This window comes from Rattus norvegicus, chromosome Y (genome assembly GCF_036323735.1).
Source record: "Rattus norvegicus strain BN/NHsdMcwi chromosome Y, GRCr8, whole genome shotgun sequence".
Lineage (NCBI taxonomy): Eukaryota > Metazoa > Chordata > Mammalia > Rodentia > Muridae > Rattus > Rattus norvegicus.
Window position 1 is genome coordinate 49,235,123 of NC_086040.1, and position 14,032 is coordinate 49,249,154.

Here is a 14,032-nt window from a genome sequence, read left to right on the forward strand (position 1 = left end):
CTCTTGGAACGGACACGATTCGCCAAAGAATGTGTGGTTCAGACTGGGAAAGGCATGTTTTGGCTTACATTAAAGTCTGCTTTTTCGCCTCTAGAACCACTGACAACTAAGCTTATTGGCCAAGTAACAGTAATTCACTTTGCAAAACACTAGCTGTGTGTTTATATTCAAAGTCAACTTCCTATTTGTTTTTCCCGCTTTGAATGAACAGTTTTCGCCAAAGAATGAGAGATTCAGCCTGGGAAAACCAGAGTATGTCTATATTGAAAAGTCTGCTTTTACCCTCTAGAGCCACTTGAAACTAAGCATATTGGCAAAATAACACCATTCAATATGCAAATCACTAGCTCTGTGTTTATCTTCAAAGTCAAATTCCTACAAGCTTTTACCACTTGGATGGAACACAATTCGCCTAAGAATGTGCGATTCAGACTGCGAAAGGCATGTTTTGTCTATATAGAAAAGTATGCTTTTTACCCTCTAGAACCACTTAAAATTAAGCTTATTGGCCAAGTAACAGCAATTCACTTTGCAAAACACTAGCTGTGCATTTATCTTCAAAGTCAACTTCCTACAAGCTTTACCCAATGGGAAGGAACAGAATTCGCCAAAGAATGAAAGATTAAGAATGGGAAACCCATGTTTTGGCTATATTGAAATCCTGCTTCTTACCCTCTAGAACCACTTAAAACTAAGCTTATTCGCCTAGTAACAGCAATTCCCTTTGCAAAACACTAGCTGTGTGTTTATCTTCAATGTCAAGTTCCTACAAGCTTTACCCGCTTGGAACGAACAGAATTCGCCAAAGAGTGAGAGATTGAGACTGGGAAAAGCTTTTTTAGACTATATAGATAAGTCTGCTTTTTACCATCTAGAACTACTTAAAATTAAGCTTAGTCTCCAAGTAAGAACAATTCACTTTGTAAAACACTAGCTGTGGGTTTATATTCAAAGTCAACTTCCTACAAACATTTTCCGCTTGGACCAAACACGATTCGCCTAAGAATGTGTGATTCAGTCTTGGAAATGCATGTTTTGTCTATATAGAAAAGTATGCTTTTTGCCTTGTAGGACCACTGAATACTAAGCTTAATCGTCACGTAAGAACGATTCACTTTGTAAAACACTAGCTGCGTGTTTTTCTTCAAAGTCACCTTCCTACAAACCTTTCCCGCTTGGAACGGACACGATTCGCCAAAGAATGTGTGGTTCAGACTGGGAAAGGCATGTTTTGGCTTACATTAAGTCTGCTTTTTCGCCTCTAGAACCACTGACAACTAAGCTTATTGGCCAAGTAACAGTAATTCACTTTGCAAAACACTAGCTGTGTGTTTATATTCAAAGTCAACTTCCTATTTGTTTTTCCCGCTTTGAATGAACAGTTTTCGCCAAAGAATGAGAGATTCAGACTGGGAAAACCAGGTTATGTCTATATTGAAAAGTCTGCTTTTTACCCTCTAGAGCCACTTGAAACTAAGCATATTGGCCAAATAACACCATTCAATATGCAAATCACTAGCTCTGTTTTTATCTTCAAAGTCAAATTCCTACAAGCTTTTACCACTTGGATGGAACACAATTCGCCTAAGAATGTGCGAATCAGACTGCGAAAGGCATGTTTTGTCTATATAGAAAAGTATGCTTTTTACCATCTAGAACCACTTAAAATTAAGCTTATTGGCCAAGTAACAGCAATTCTCTTTGTAAACTAGCTGTGCGTTTATCTTCAAAGTCAACTTCCTACAAGCTTTACCCAATTGGAAGGAACAGAATTCTCCAAAGAATGAGAGACTTATACTGGGAAAAGTTTTTTTTTTTTTTTGTCTATATAGAAAAGTATGCTTTTTACCATCTAGAACTTCTTAAAACTAAGCTTAATCCCCAAGTAAGAACAATTCACTTTGTAAAACACTAGCTGTGTGTTTATCTTCAAAGTCAACTTCCTCCAAACTTTTCCCGATTGGAACGAACACGATTCCTCTAACACGTTTTGTGTATGTATAAAAGTCTGCTTTTTCTCCTCTTGAACCACTGAAAACTAAGCTTATTTTTCAAGTAACAACACTTGACTTTGCAAAACACTAGCTGTGCGTTTATCTTGAAAGTCAACTTCCTACAAGCTTTACCCCCTTTGGAAAGAACAGAATTCACAAAAGAATGAGAGATTCAGACTGGGAAAGCCATGTTTGTCTATATTGAAAAGTATGCTTTTTAGCTTCAAGAACCACGTAAAAATAACCTTATTCACCTAGTAACATAAATTCCTTTACAAAACACTAGCTGTGTGTTTATCTTGAAAGTCAACTTCCTACAGGTTTTTCCCTCTTAGAACGAACAGAATTCACCAAAGAATGAGAGACTGAGACTGGGAAAAGCTTTTTCAGTCTATATTAATAAGTCTGCTTTTTACCATCTAGAACCAGTTAAAACTAAGCTTATTGGCCAAGTAACAGCAATTCATTTTGCGAAAGACTAGCTGTGTGTTTAACTTGAAAGTCAACTTCCTATATGCTTTTCCCCCTCGGAAGGAACAGAATTCACCAAAGAATGAGAGATTCCGACTGGGAAAACCTGGTTTTGTCAATATTGAAAAGTGTGCTTTTTACCCTCTAGAACCACTTAAAACTAAACTTATTCGCCAAGTAACAGCCATTCATTTTGCAAATCACTAGCTGTGTGTTTATCTTCAAGGCCAAGTTTTGCAAGCTCTTCCCACTTTGAAAGAACAGAATTCGCAAAAGAATGAGAGACTGAGACTCAGAAAACCTTTTTTAGTCTATATAGAAAGGTTTCCTTTATACCGTCCAGGACTACTTAAAACTAACCTTAATGGCCACGTAAGAACAATTCACTCTGTAAAAAGTAGCTGTGTTTTGATCTTCAAAGTCAACGTCCTACAAATTTTACCCGCTTGGAACGAACACGATTCGCCTAAGAATGTGTGATTCAGACTGGGAAACGCATGTTTTGTCTCTGTAGAAAAAAAAATATGCTTTTTAGCTTCTAGGACCACTTAAAACAAAGATTATTGGACAAGTAACAGCAATTCACTTTGAAAAACACTAGCTGTGTGTTTATCCTCACAGTGAACTTCCAAAAAGCTTTTCCTGCTTGGAAGGAACAGAAATCGCCAAGGAATGATAGATTCAGACTGGGAAACTATGTTTTGTCTATATTGTATAGTCTTCTTTCAACCTGGTAGAACCACTTAAAACTAAGCTTATTCGCTTAATAACAGCAATTCACTTTGCAAAACACTAGCTGTGTGTTTATCTTGAACATCAACTTCCTACAAGGTTTTCCCCCTTGGAAAGAACAGACTTCGCCTAAGAATTCTGAATCTGTGTGATTCAGACTGGGAAACGCATGTTCTGCCTATATAGAAAAGTATGCTTTTTATGGTCTACAACCACTTAAACCTAAGCTTATTCGACAAGTAATAGCAATTCACTTTGCCAAACACTAGCTGTGTGTTTATCTTCAAAGTCATTTTCCTACAAGCTTTACCCGCTTGGAACGATCAAAAAACGCCAAAGAATGAGAGATTCAGACTGGGAAATCATGTTTTGTACATATAAAAAAGTATGCTTTTTCCCCTCTAGAACCACTTAAAACTAAGCTTATTTGCTAAGTAACAGAAATTCACTTTGCAAAACACTAAATGTACGTTTATATTGAACATCAACTTCCTACAAGCTTTTCCCGCTTGGAAAGGTCAGAATTCTCCAAAGAATGAAAGATTCAGACTGGGAAAACCATGTTTTGTCGATATTGAAAAGTGTGCTTTTTACCCTCTAGAACCACTTAAAACTAATCTTATTCACCAAATAACAGCCATTCACTTTGCAAATCCCTAGCTGTGTGTTTATCTTCAACGTCATTTTCCTGCAAGCTTTTCTCGTATGGAACGAACAGAATTCGCCAAAGAATGAGAGATTGAGACGGGGAAAAGCTTTTTCAGTCTATATAGAAAAGTATGCTTTTTACCTTGTAGGACCACTTAAAACTGAGCTTATTGGCCAAGTAACAGCAATTCACTTTGCAAAACACTAGCTGTGTGTTTATCTTCAAAGTCAACTTCCTCCAAACTTTTCCCGATTGGAAAGAACACGATTCCTCTACGAATGTGTGATTCAGACTGGGAAAAACACGTTTTGTGTATATGTAAAAGTCTGCTTTTTCTCCTCTTGAACCATTGAAAACTAAGCTTATTTTCCAAGTTACAGCACTTCACTTTGCAAAACACTAGCTGTGCGTTTATCTTGAAAGTCAACTTCCTACTAGTTTTACCCCCTTGGAAAGAACAGAGTTCGCCAAAGAATGAGAGATTCAGACTGGCAAACCCATGTTTGACTATATTGAAAAGTCTGCTTTTTAGCCTGTAGAACCACTTAAAAATAAGCTTATTCGCCGAATAACAGAAATTCTCTTTGCAAAACACAAGCTGTGTGTTTAACTTGAAAGTCAACTTCCTACAAGCTTTTCCCGCTAGGAACGAACAGAATTCGCCAAAGAATGTTTGATTCAGACTGGGAAAACCTTGTTTTGTCTATCTTGAAAAGTCTGCTTTTTACTCTCAGGAACCACTTAAAACTAATCTTATTCACCAAGTAACACCTTTCCCTTTGCAAATCACTAGCTGTGTGTTTATCTTCAAAGTCATGTTCCTACAAGCTTTTCCCGCTTCGAAGGAACAGAATTCGCCTGAGAATGTGTGAGTCAGACAGGGAAACGCACTTTTTTTCTATATAGAAAAGTCTGCTTTTTATCTTCTAGGACCATTTAAAACAAAGCTTATAGGCCAAGTAACAGCAATTCAATTTGCAAATCACTAATTGTGTGTTTATCTTCAAAGTTAACTTCCTACTAGCTTTTCCTGCTTGGTTGGAACAGAATTCACCAAAGAATGAGAGATTGAGACTGGGAAAACCTTTTTTAGTCTATATAGAATAGAATGCTTTTTACCATCTAGAACTACTTAAAACTAAGCTTAATCGCCAAGTAAGAACAATTCGCTTTGCAAAACACTCACTGGGTGTTTATCTTCAAAGTCAACTTCCTACAAGCTTTTCCTGCTGGAAGGAACAGAATTCTCCAGGGAATGTTCGATTCAGACTGGGAAACCCATGTTTTGTCAATATTGAAAAGTGTCCTTTTTACCCTCTAGAACCACTTAAAACTAAGCTTATTCGCCAAGTAACAGCCATTCACTTTGCAAATCAGTAGCTTTGTGTTCAGCTTCAAAGTCAAGTTCCTACAAGCTTTTCCCGCTTGGAAGGAACAGAATTCGCCAAAGAATAAGATATTGAGACTGGGAAAAGCTTTTTTACTCTATATAAAAAAGTACGCTTTTTATCATCTAGAATTACGTAAAACTAAGCTTAATCGCCAAGTAAGGACAATTCAGTTTTTAAAACATTAGATGTGTTTTTATGTTCAAAGCCAACTTCCTACAAACTTTTTCCGCTTGAAACAAGCACGATTCGCCTAAGAATGTGTGATTCAGACTGGGAAAAGCATGTTTTGTCTATATAGCAAAGTATGCTTTTTACCTTCTAGGACCACTCAATAATACGCTTAATCGCCAAGTAAGAACAATTCACTTTGTAAAACACTATCTGTGTGTTTATCTTCAAAGTCAACTTCCTGCAAACTTTTCCCGCTTGGAACGAACATGATTAGCCAAAGAATGAGAGATTCTGACTGGGAAAACCAGGTAATGTCTATATTGAAAAGTCTGCTTTTTACCCTCTAGAGCCACTTAAAACTAAGCATATTCACCAAATAACATGATTCAATTTGCAAATCAATAGGTCTCTGTTTATCTTCAAAGTCAAATTCCTACAAGCTTTTCCCACTTGGATGGAACAGAGTTCGCCGAACAATGTTTGATTCAGACTGCGAAAGGCATGATTTGTCTATATAGAAAAGTGTGCTTTTTAACCCTCTAGAACCACTTAAAATTAAGCTTATTGGCCACGTAACAGCAATTCACTTTGCAAAACACTAGCTGTGCGTTTATCTACAAAGTCAACTTCCTACAAGCTTTACCCAATTGGAAGGAACAGAATTCGCCAAAGAATGAAAGATTAAGAATGGGAAACCCATGTTTTGGCTATATTGAAATCCTGCTTCTTACCCTCTAGAACCACTTAAAACTAAGCTTATTCGCCTAGTAACAGCAATTCCCTTTGCAAAACACTAGCTGTGTGTTTATCTTCAATGTCAAGTTCCTACAAGCTTTACCCGCTTGGAACGAACAGAAATCGCCAAAGAGTGAGAGATTGAGACTGGGAAAAGCTTTTTTAGACTATATAGATAAGTCTGCTTTTTACCATCTAGAACTTCTTAAAACTAAGCTTAGTCTCCAAGTAAGAACAATTCACTTTGTAAAACACTAGCTGTGGGTTTATATTCAAAGTCAACTTCCTACAAACATTTTCCGCTTGGACCAAACACGATTCGCCTAAGAATGTGTGATTCAGTCTTGGAAATGCATGTTTTGTCTATATAGAAAAGTATGCTTTTTGCCTTCTAGGACCACTGAATACTAAGCTTAATCGTCACGTAAGTACGATTCACTTTGTAAAACACTAGCTGCGTGTTTTTCTTCAAAGTCACCTTCCTACAAACCTTTCCCGCTTGGAACGGACACGATTCGCCAAAGAATGTGTGGTTCAGACTGGGAAAGGCATGTTTTGGCTTACATTAAAGTCTGCTTTTTCGCCTCTAGAACCACTGACAACTAAGCTTATTGGCCAAGTAACAGTAATTCACTTTGCAAAACACTAGCTGTGTGTTTATATTCAAAGTCAACTTCCTATTTGTTTTTCCCGCTTTGAATGAACAGTTTTCGCCAAAGAATGAGAGATTCAGACTGGGAAAACCAGGTTATGTCTATATTGAAAAGTCTGCTTTTTACCCTCTAGAGCCACTTGAAACTAAGCATATTGGCCAAATAACACCATTCAATATGCAAATCACTAGCTCTGTGTTTATCTTCAAAGTCAAATTCCTACAAGCTTTTACCACTTGGATGGAACACAATTCGCCTAAGAATGTGCGAATCAGACTGCGAAAGGCATGTTTTGTCTATATAGAAAAGTATGCTTTTTACCATCTAGAACCACTTAAAATTAAGCTTATTGGCCAAGTAACAGCAATTCTCTTTGTAAACTAGCTGTGCGTTTATCTTCAAAGTCAACTTCCTACAAGCTTTACCCAATTGGAAGGAACAGAATTCTCCAAAGAATGAGAGACTTATACTGGGAAAAGTTTTTTTTTTGTCTATATAGAAAAGTATGCTTTTTACCATCTAGAACTTCTTAAAACTAAGCTTAATCCCCAAGTAAGAACAATTCACTTTGTAAAACACTAGCTGTGTGTATATCTTCAAAGTCAACTTCCTCCAAACTTTTCCCGATTGGAACGAACACGATTCCTCTAACACGTTTTGTGTATGTATAAAAGTCTGCTTTTTCTCCTCTTGAACCACTGAAAACTAAGCTTATTTTTCAAGTAACAACACTTGACTTTGCAAAACACTAGCTGTGCGTTTATCTTGAAAGTCAACTTCCTACAAGCTTTACCCCCTTTGGAAAGAACAGAATTCACAAAAGAATGAGAGATTCAGACTGGGAAAGCCATGTTTGTCTATATTGAAAAGTATGCTTTTTAGCTTCAAGAACCACGTAAAAATAACCTTATTCACCTAGTAACATAAATTCCTTTACAAAACACTAGCTGTGTGTTTATCTTGAAAGTCAACTTCCTACAGGTTTTTCCCTCTTAGAACGAACAGAATTCGCCAAAGAATGAGAGACTGAGACTGGGAAAAGCTTTTTCAGTCTATATTAATAAGTCTGCTTTTTACCATCTAGAACCAGTTAAAACTAAGCTTATTGGCCAAGTAACAGCAATTCATTTTGCGAAAGACTAGCTGTGTGTTTAACTTGAAAGTCAACTTCCTATATGCTTTTCCCCCTCGGAAGGAACAGAATTCACCAAAGAATGAGAGATTCCGACTGGGAAAACCTGGTTTTGTCAATATTGAAAAGTGTGCTTTTTACCCTCTAGAACCACTTAAAACTAAACTTATTCGCCAAGTAACAGCCATTCATTTTGCAAATCACTAGCTGTGTGTTTATCTTCAAGGCCAAGTTTTGCAAGCTCTTCCCACTTTGAAAGAACAGAATTCGCAAAAGAATGAGAGACTGAGACTCAGAAAACCTTTTTTAGTCTATATAGAAAGGTTTCCTTTATACCGTCCAGGACTACTTAAAACTAACCTTAATGGCCACGTAAGAACAATTCACTCTGTAAAAAGTAGCTGTGTTTTGATCTTCAAAGTCAACGTCCTACAAATTTTACCCGCTTGGAACGAACACGATTCGCCTAAGAATGTGTGATTCAGACTGGGAAACGCATGTTTTGTCTCTGTAGAAAAAAAAATATGCTTTTTAGCTTCTAGGACCACTTAAAACAAAGATTATTGGACAAGTAACAGCAATTCACTTTGAAAAACACTAGCTGTGTGTTTATCCTCACAGTGAACTTCCAAAAAGCTTTTCCTGCTTGGAAGGAACAGAAATCGCCAAGGAATGATAGATTCAGACTGGGAAACTATGTTTTGTCTATATTGTATAGTCTTCTTTCAACCTGGTAGAACCACTTAAAACTAAGCTTATTCGCTTAATAACAGCAATTCACTTTGCAAAACACTAGCTGTGTGTTTATCTTGAACATCAACTTCCTACAAGGTTTTCCCCCTTGGAAAGAACAGACTTCGCCTAAGAATTCTGAATCTGTGTGATTCAGACTGGGAAACGCATGTTCTGCCTATATAGAAAAGTATGCTTTTTATGGTCTACAACCACTTAAACCTAAGCTTATTCGACAAGTAATAGCAATTCACTTTGCCAAACACTAGCTGTGTGTTTATCTTCAAAGTCATTTTCCTACAAGCTTTACCCGCTTGGAACGATCAAAAAACGCCAAAGAATGAGAGATTCAGACTGGGAAATCATGTTTTGTACATATAAAAAAGTATGCTTTTTCCCCTCTAGAACCACTTAAAACTAAGCTTATTTGCTAAGTAACAGAAATTCACTTTGCAAAACACTAAATGTACGTTTATATTGAACATCAACTTCCTACAAGCTTTTCCCGCTTGGAAAGGTCAGAATTCTCCAAAGAATGAAAGATTCAGACTGGGAAAACCATGTTTTGTCGATATTGAAAAGTGTGCTTTTTACCCTCTAGAACCACTTAAAACTAATCTTATTCACCAAATAACAGCCATTCACTTTGCAAATCCCTAGCTGTGTGTTTATCTTCAACGTCATTTTCCTGCAAGCTTTTCTCGTATGGAACGAACAGAATTCGCCAAAGAATGAGAGATTGAGACGGGGAAAAGCTTTTTCAGTCTATATAGAAAAGTATGCTTTTTACCTTGTAGGACCACTTAAAACTGAGCTTATTGGCCAAGTAACAGCAATTCACTTTGCAAAACACTAGCTGTGTGTTTATCTTCAAAGTCAACTTCCTCCAAACTTTTCCCGATTGGAAAGAACACGATTCCTCTACGAATGTGTGATTCAGACTGGGAAAAACACGTTTTGTGTATATGTAAAAGTCTGCTTTTTCTCCTCTTGAACCATTGAAAACTAAGCTTATTTTCCAAGTTACAGCACTTCACTTTGCAAAACACTAGCTGTGCGTTTATCTTGAAAGTCAACTTCCTACTAGTTTTACCCCCTTGGAAAGAACAGAGTTCGCCAAAGAATGAGAGATTCAGACTGGCAAACCCATGTTTGACTATATTGAAAAGTCTGCTTTTTAGCCTGTAGAACCACTTAAAAATAAGCTTATTCGCCGAATAACAGAAATTCTCTTTGCAAAACACAAGCTGTGTGTTTAACTTGAAAGTCAACTTCCTACAAGCTTTTCCCGCTAGGAACGAACAGAATTCGCCAAAGAATGTTTGATTCAGACTGGGAAAACCTTGTTTTGTCTATCTTGAAAAGTCTGCTTTTTACTCTCAGGAACCACTTAAAACTAATCTTATTCACCAAGTAACACCTTTCCCTTTGCAAATCACTAGCTGTGTGTTTATCTTCAAAGTCATGTTCCTACAAGCTTTTCCCGCTTCGAAGGAACAGAATTCGCCTGAGAATGTGTGAGTCAGACAGGGAAACGCACTTTTTTTCTATATAGAAAAGTCTGCTTTTTATCTTCTAGGACCATTTAAAACAAAGCTTATAGGCCAAGTAACAGCAATTCAATTTGCAAATCACTAATTGTGTGTTTATCTTCAAAGTTAACTTCCTACTAGCTTTTCCTGCTTGGTTGGAACAGAATTCACCAAAGAATGAGAGATTGAGACTGGGAAAACCTTTTTTAGTCTATATAGAATAGAATGCTTTTTACCATCTAGAACTACTTAAAACTAAGCTTAATCGCCAAGTAAGAACAATTCGCTTTGCAAAACACTCACTGGGTGTTTATCTTCAAAGTCAACTTCCTACAAGCTTTTCCTGCTGGAAGGAACAGAATTCTCCAAGGAATGTTCGATTCAGACTGGGAAACCCATGTTTTGTCAATATTGAAAAGTGTCCTTTTTACCCTCTAGAACCACTTAAAACTAAGCTTATTCGCCAAGTAACAGCCATTCACTTTGCAAATCAGTAGCTTTGTGTTCAGCTTCAAAGTCAAGTTCCTACAAGCTTTTCCCGCTTGGAAGGAACAGAATTCGCCAAAGAATAAGATATTGAGACTGGGAAAAGCTTTTTTACTCTATATAAAAAAGTACGCTTTTTATCATCTAGAATTACGTAAAACTAAGCTTAATCGCCAAGTAAGGACAATTCAGTTTTTAAAACATTAGATGTGTTTTTATGTTCAAAGCCAACTTCCTACAAACTTTTTCCGCTTGAAACAAGCACGATTCGCCTAAGAATGTGTGATTCAGACTGGGAAAAGCATGTTTTGTCTATATAGCAAAGTATGCTTTTTACCTTCTAGGACCACTCAATAATACGCTTAATCGCCAAGTAAGAACAATTCACTTAGTAAAACACTATCTGTGTGTTTATCTTCAAAGTCAACTTCCTGCAAACTTTTCCCGCTTGGAACGAACATGATTAGCCAAAGAATGAGAGATTCTGACTGGGAAAACCAGGTAATGTCTATATTGAAAAGTCTGCTTTTTACCCTCTAGAGCCACTTAAAACTAAGCATATTCACCAAATAACATGATTCAATTTGCAAATCAATAGGTCTCTGTTTATCTTCAAAGTCAAATTCCTACAAGCTTTTCCCACTTGGATGGAACAGAGTTCGCCGAACAATGTTTGATTCAGACTGCGAAAGGCATGATTTGTCTATATAGAAAAGTGTGCTTTTTAACCCTCTAGAACCACTTAAAATTAAGCTTATTGGCCACGTAACAGCAATTCACTTTGCAAAACACTAGCTGTGCGTTTATCTACAAAGTCAACTTCCTACAAGCTTTACCCAATTGGAAGGAACAGAATTCGCCAAAGAATGAAAGATTAAGAATGGGAAACCCATGTTTTGGCTATATTGAAATCCTGCTTCTTACCCTCTAGAACCACTTAAAACTAAGCTTATTCGCCTAGTAACAGCAATTCCCTTTGCAAAACACTAGCTGTGTGTTTATCTTCAATGTCAAGTTCCTACAAGCTTTACCCGCTTGGAACGAACAGAAATCGCCAAAGAGTGAGAGATTGAGACTGGGAAAAGCTTTTTTAGACTATATAGATAAGTCTGCTTTTTACCATCTAGAACTTCTTAAAACTAAGCTTAGTCTCCAAGTAAGAACAATTCACTTTGTAAAACACTAGCTGTGGGTTTATATTCAAAGTCAACTTCCTACAAACATTTTCCGCTTGGACCAAACACGATTCGCCTAAGAATGTGTGATTCAGTCTTGGAAATGCATGTTTTGTCTATATAGAAAAGTATGCTTTTTGCCTTCTAGGACCACTGAATACTAAGCTTAATCGTCACGTAAGAACGATTCACTTTGTAAAACACTAGCTGCGTGTTTTTCTTCAAAGTCACCTTCCTACAAACCTTCCCCTCTTGGAACGGACACGATTCGCCAAAGAATGTGTGGTTCAGACTGGGAAAGGCATGTTTTGGCTTACATTAAAGTCTGCTTTTTCGCCTCTAGAACCACTGACAACTAAGCTTATTGGCCAAGTAACAGTAATTCACTTTGCAAAACACTAGCTGTGTGTTTATATTCAAAGTCAACTTCCTATTTGTTTTTCCCGCTTTGAATGAACAGTTTTCGCCAAAGAATGAGAGATTCAGCCTGGGAAAACCAGAGTATGTCTATATTGAAAAGTCTGCTTTTACCCTCTAGAGCCACTTGAAACTAAGCATATTGGCAAAATAACACCATTCAATATGCAAATCACTAGCTCTGTGTTTATCTTCAAAGTCAAATTCCTACAAGCTTTTACCACTTGGATGGAACACAATTCGCCTAAGAATGTGCGATTCAGACTGCGAAAGGCATGTTTTGTCTATATAGAAAAGTATGCTTTTTACCCTCTAGAACCACTTAAAATTAAGCTTATTGGCCAAGTAACAGCAATTCACTTTGCAAAACACTAGCTGTGCATTTATCTTCAAAGTCAACTTCCTACAAGCTTTACCCAATGGGAAGGAACAGAATTCGCCAAAGAATGAAAGATTAAGAATGGGAAACCCATGTTTTGGCTATATTGAAATCCTGCTTCTTACCCTCTAGAACCACTTAAAACTAAGCTTATTCGCCTAGTAACAGCAATTCCCTTTGCAAAACACTAGCTGTGTGTTTATCTTCAATGTCAAGTTCCTACAAGCTTTACCCGCTTGGAACGAACAGAATTCGCCAAAGAGTGAGAGATTGAGACTGGGAAAAGCTTTTTTAGACTATATAGATAAGTCTGCTTTTTACCATCTAGAACTACTTAAAATTAAGCTTAGTCTCCAAGTAAGAACAATTCACTTTGTAAAACACTAGCTGTGGGTTTATATTCAAAGTCAACTTCCTACAAACATTTTCCGCTTGGACCAAACACGATTCGCCTAAGAATGTGTGATTCAGTCTTGGAAATGCATGTTTTGTCTATATAGAAAAGTATGCTTTTTGCCTTGTAGGACCACTGAATACTAAGCTTAATCGTCACGTAAGAACGATTCACTTTGTAAAACACTAGCTGCGTGTTTTTCTTCAAAGTCACCTTCCTACAAACCTTTCCCGCTTGGAACGGACACGATTCGCCAAAGAATGTGTGGTTCAGACTGGGAAAGGCATGTTTTGGCTTACATTAAAGTCTGCTTTTTCGCCTCTAGAACCACTGACAACTAAGCTTATTGGCCAAGTAACAGTAATTCACTTTGCAAAACACTAGCTGTGTGTTTATATTCAAAGTCAACTTCCTATTTGTTTTTCCCGCTTTGAATGAACAGTTTTCGCCAAAGAATGAGAGATTCAGACTGGGAAAACCAGGTTATGTCTATATTGAAAAGTCTGCTTTTTACCCTCTAGAGCCACTTGAAACTAAGCATATTGGCCAAATAACACCATTCAATATGCAAATCACTAGCTCTGTTTTTATCTTCAAAGTCAAATTCCTACAAGCTTTTACCACTTGGATGGAACACAATTCGCCTAAGAATGTGCGAATCAGACTGCGAAAGGCATGTTTTGTCTATATAGAAAAGTATGCTTTTTACCATCTAGAACCACTTAAAATTAAGCTTATTGGCCAAGTAACAGCAATTCTCTTTGTAAACTAGCTGTGCGTTTATCTTCAAAGTCAACTTCCTACAAGCTTTACCCAATTGGAAGGAACAGAATTCTCCAAAGAATGAGAGACTTATACTGGGAAAAGTTTTTTTTTTTTTTTGTCTATATAGAAAAGTATGCTTTTTACCATCTAGAACTTCTTAAAACTAAGCTTAATCCCCAAGTAAGAACAATTCACTTTGTAAAACACTAGCTGTGTGTTTATCT